The sequence below is a fragment of the Panthera onca genome, chromosome D4 (genome assembly GCF_046562875.1).
Source record: "Panthera onca isolate mPanOnc1 chromosome D4, mPanOnc1 haplotype 2, whole genome shotgun sequence".
NCBI lineage: Eukaryota > Metazoa > Chordata > Mammalia > Carnivora > Felidae > Panthera > Panthera onca.
In genome coordinates, this window is record NC_138351.1 from 65,792,053 (window position 1) to 65,797,239 (window position 5,187).

The 5,187-nt window shown below is 35.1% G+C and overlaps 1 pseudogene; it reads right to left on the minus strand.

Moving 5' to 3' along the window:
* Positions 1-4,445: 4,445 nt before the first annotated feature.
* Positions 4,446-4,934, minus strand: LOC132663352 (large ribosomal subunit protein eL21 pseudogene; annotated as a pseudogene).
* Positions 4,935-5,187: the final 253 nt, after the last annotated feature.

Here is a 5,187-nt window from a genome sequence, read left to right on the forward strand (position 1 = left end):
TCTCCTCTTCTCTCTGCCCCTCCCATGTTCATGCTCTATCTCTCTCTGTCTCTCAATAATAAATAAATGTAAAAAAAAAAACCCAAAAAACAAAAACAAAAAAAACACAGGGCTCAAATTTTGCCACTCACCGTCTTTCATCCCCTATCTTTCCCTCTTTCCCCTCTTCCTTATTGTCCATCTATGGCCGCTTTTCTTATTCCATATATTTTCCAGAAAGGGGTTGTCCACTCCCACAATCATCCTATAGCCAAATGATTTCCAATTTTAAATCTTCAGCCTAGATATGTCTTCTCAGCTACATTGGCCAGGTACCTCTACCGTGATAGCCTGTGGCTTGTTCTCTTGGCCAGGCCAAGCTTGTTCTGATCCTTCACATTACTATTCCCTCTCTCTGAATATCTGAGTGGTACAACATTCAACTTAAGACAAAAACATGGTGTCACTCCTGACTTCTTTTTTGGTAATAGTGCTCCTGCCTCCACCCCCAACTTCTCTAGAGTTTACTTCATTTACCATCTCCTCCCCATTTCCACTGCCATTGTTTGAGTTCAAGCCATCATCATTTCTTGTCTAAATTAATTATGGTAATTAATTTCTCTGATTCAAGTCTCTCCTCCATAATTCATTCTTCACCCACTAAACAGATGGATCTTTCTTAAACCACATCTGATATTGCCAATAACCCACCAAAAATATTCTCTATTGGCTTCTATTTGCATTTAAGATAAAATCCAAACTCTTCAGCATGCTTCATGATTGGTAAATTGTGTATATTGTTTTGTCCTTGTTTCTCCTTAATTCCTGCCTATGATGGTTAATTTTATGTGTCAGTTTGACTAGGCCACTAGATGCCCAATGTTTGGTTAAACATTATTATTCTGGATGTTTCTGTGATGGTGTTTCAAGATGAGATTAGCATTTGAATCAGTGAACTGATAAAGCCAGTTACCTTTTCCAATGTGGGTGTGGCTGCTGGTTCTATTTCTCTGGACAACCTAGGACACTGCCTTTTATAAAACTTTAAACTTCAGCTAAACTATTTCCAGTTTCCCAAAAATATCTTATTCTCACACACTTATGAGTTTGAATATGCTTTCCTTGCTGTTCATGACATCGTTTGAAATATGAACACACACACGTACACACACACACACACACACACACACACACACACAGACACCCCTCCTTAATTGGCTAACATTCTACTTAGTATCTTCACACTCCACTCTCCTGAAAAAATACACCTCAGTTTGTGCTTTAATTTCCTCTAAAGATTTTCACTTTATTCCAAATTTTTCATATTTTCAGACTAAGTATCAGGTTGAGTATCAAATGATTTACGCTTTACTTAACAATATGATAATGGTGATGATGATAATAATGATAACAGCATTCTGTCATTTACTGAGTGCTTACTAAATATGTATGAAGCTCTCTGCTAAGTACTCTTTATGCATTATCTATTTTCATCTGCCCAAGCAATTTGAAGATTATTATCCCCATTTTTTGGATGTGGAAACCAAGAATTAAAAAGTTTAAATATCTTGCTCCAAATTATGCAACCGATCAATGGTAAGGATGGACCTGAAGTATAGATCTAGTCTCATCTGTTTATGCTCTGAACCCTTTTATATACTGTCACTTTCCTATACAGCACTAAAGTGGCCATTCTTAAGTGGCTTGTCATGTATATGGTAGTTTTTAGCTGTCTTTATACATATGTTCTGTTGAAATTATAATATAAATATGGAAACCATAATAAAATTAATAAAAAGCAAATTTGTAGTCCAATTTATAGGTTTATGTCCAGGGTCATAGGGTGCTTTTGGCAGGCATATGATAGATCTGTTATCAATTCAACGTAAGTCCTGTATAACATCTACTGAAAGGTGAAGGAGAAAATTGAATCTAATTCTCCTGGAATCCTGTTTCCTGTATTGTTTCCAGTGAGTTTCTGTCAATGAAAAGCATCTGAGGAAGACTTAGAAGGATAAAGAGGGAGAGACAAATCATTATTCTCAGGTGGCATCTGCAGTTTCCCTCAGTTTCCAGGGATTTTTCTGGGAATCCTCCACTTTTATGCTGCAAGAAGCTGACATTCTCAATGGTAGCATTTTGATCTCTGCTTCTTCAACCCTTTCAAACGTTTCACAAATCTGTACTTCTGTATTTTAAATTACTCTCTCCATTCAAAATATCTAGCATGGCATCTGTATTCCTAACTAAACCCTGATTAATATATTTTTGTATCAATAACTTATGCCTTATTTCATACCTTACACTATTATTGAAAGGAAATATTTGATAAAACTATGCAAAGATAGACTCTAATGGTTTGTCTTCAAATGATTTGTTTATAAAAGGAAAGCATGTCCAACCAAGTATCCAATTCTAAAGTCAAGGGTTGTTAAAAGCATCTTTTAAGTGGACTACCCCAATTATCTTCAGGGTCTGAAACACCAAGATGATAGGTTACATCCTAAGGAAACCTCAGCATACTAGTTTGTATATTTAGTGCTTTATAAGTAGGTAGAACATTCTGTGGAATAAATGTGATTCTTATCCCCAAACAGCTCCAGATAAAGAAGTGAGATAAATGGGGCTCAGTGTGGAAGCTGTTTGCATAGCTTCAAAATCCTTTCTTTGCCACCCATCTGTCTTGTACATTTCCTTTAAAAAAAATTTTTTTTTAATGTTTATTATTTTTGAGACAGAGAGAGACAGAGTGTGAGTGGGTGAAGGGTAGAGAGAGACACAGAATCCAAAGCAGACTCCAGACTCTGAGCTGTCAGCACAGAGCCCTATTCAGGGCTCAAATCCATGAATTGTGAGATCATGACCTGAATGAAGTCGGTCATGACTGAGCCAACTGAGACACCCCTATCTCGTGCATATTTCTGTTATACTTACCATACTTAATTTATTTGCTTACCTGCCTATGTTTCCTATTCATTAATAATATACTTTAAAGGTAGAGGTCTTATATTATCTACCTTTATGCAGCCAGCTCTACCCAGTATCTGGTATACAGTAAGTGTTTGCTAACTTGAACTAAATCAAGTTTCTGAAAGTCAAAAGTACACAGAGTGGCAGAAGGGATCCAGATTCTACTTAGACTTCTGATCTGCCTCACAGGCTCCTGGGAATCTTATAATAATCTAAGAATTCTGGAAAACCATATGGCATAACATGGAACTTTCTAAAGCAGCCTTAGAGATTTCAAACTTTCCTGAGCATCCTAATAGGAGTTTCCCTGGAGTACCTTATTTGAAGATATTCAATATGTTCCATACATAAAAATGGAAAGGAACTTAATAAATCAATTGTCCTAACTCATTTTGTAGATACAGTGCCTTCTGAGTGGCTGAAGTGTTATAAGAATCATGAAACAATAAGAGATTTGCTATTTAATCTTTTATATTTATCCTTAGGTAAAAAATTTATTGTAAGACTTGGAAAGATATTATGTCTTTTTTGAACTACAAGCAGTTAGCTCAATAATTAATTAGTCAGAAGACTATTCAAGGTGCTTAAAACCCCAGAGTACAGTAAGTTTACTGAGTTGTTGGTACATGCAATAAAACATGAGAGTTCATTATCATAGATAATGTACTGCCTAGTGGAAAAATATATAAAAGTACTAGAAAATGAAGCCTATTATATTTCTCTATAGGCATGAGAACACTTATTATAAAGTACAGAGATTTGCAAAGTCTCCTACTATGTCAGGTTAATTAATTCACAGTTCTGGAGGCATTTTCAGATGATAAGGAATCCTAACAGCTTGGAGACAGTATGAGGAGTAAAAATAGACTAGAAATCAAGAGTCCTGAATATTAGTCTCAGTTTCACTGTCTACTGACCTTTTGGTGTCAGGATGGACATGATATCTTTTTTTTTCTTCCTAATTTTATTGAAGTATAGTTGACATACAATATTATATTAGTTTCATGTGTACAACATAGTGATTTAACATTTATATACATTGCAAAGCGATCGTCATAATAAGTCTAGCCATTATCTGTCACCTTACAAAGTTGTTACATGTTATTAACTGTATTCCCTATGTTGTACATTGTATCCTTATGTCTTATTTATTCTACCACTGAAAGGTTGTACCTTTTTATACCCTTCCCCTATTTTGCCCATCCCCCCAGTCCCTCCCCTCTGGCAACCACCAGATTGTTCTTTATATCTATGAGTCTATTTCTTTTTTGTTTTGTTTTGTTTTGTCTTTTTTAGATTCCACGTATAAGTGAAATCACATGGTATTTGTCTTTCTCTGCTGGATTTATTTCGCTTAGCATAATTCCCTCTAGGTCTATCCATATTGACCCAAATGGCATTATTTCATTCTTTTTTTTCTTTTTTTTACAATCTTGAGTTATTTTATTTATTATTTGTTTATTTATTTATTTATTTATCTATTTATCTATTTATTTTTACACATATACCATAAATTCATAGGGAATGGGTTCCAGCAGCTCAGGCTCCTTTCCACTGGTTCTCACAAAGTAGGCTTCTCTGGGTGGAGCAGGCTGGTGCTTCAGTTGAACCCAAGTACCTTTCTCTTTGGCTTCCTTCTTTTTCTGATCATTTTCCTTCACATACTTCAGGAAGCTGTTTTGGCTCTTTGAGTGCTTAATATGCTCAATACATACATTCATTGCCTTGGTAAGAATCTTGCCCTTAACTTGTTTGTTTACAACAATGCCAACGACATACTGGGAAACAATGTAGACTCTTCCAGATTTGCCATAGTAACATTTGTGAGGCATTCCTTTTTGAGCAGTGCTCATTCCCTTGATGTCCACAATATCACCTTTCTTGTAGATTTGCATGTATGTGGCCAAAGGAACAGCTCCATGTTTTCTAAAAGGCCTAGGGAACATACAGCAGGTACCTCTTCTCTTTCCCTTTGTGTTGGTCATTTTGGCAAATTACTGGAAGATGGCAGTTCCACCCATTCTTTTTTATGACTAAGTGATACTTTATTGTATATATATTTATAATATATATATATATATATATATATATATATGAGTGTGTGTATGTACATACATATATATACACACATACATATGAAGATGTGGTATATATGTGTGTATATGTGTATATATGTGTGTGTGTGTATATGTATGTATACATATACATAGTATATATACTATAGTATATAGTATATGT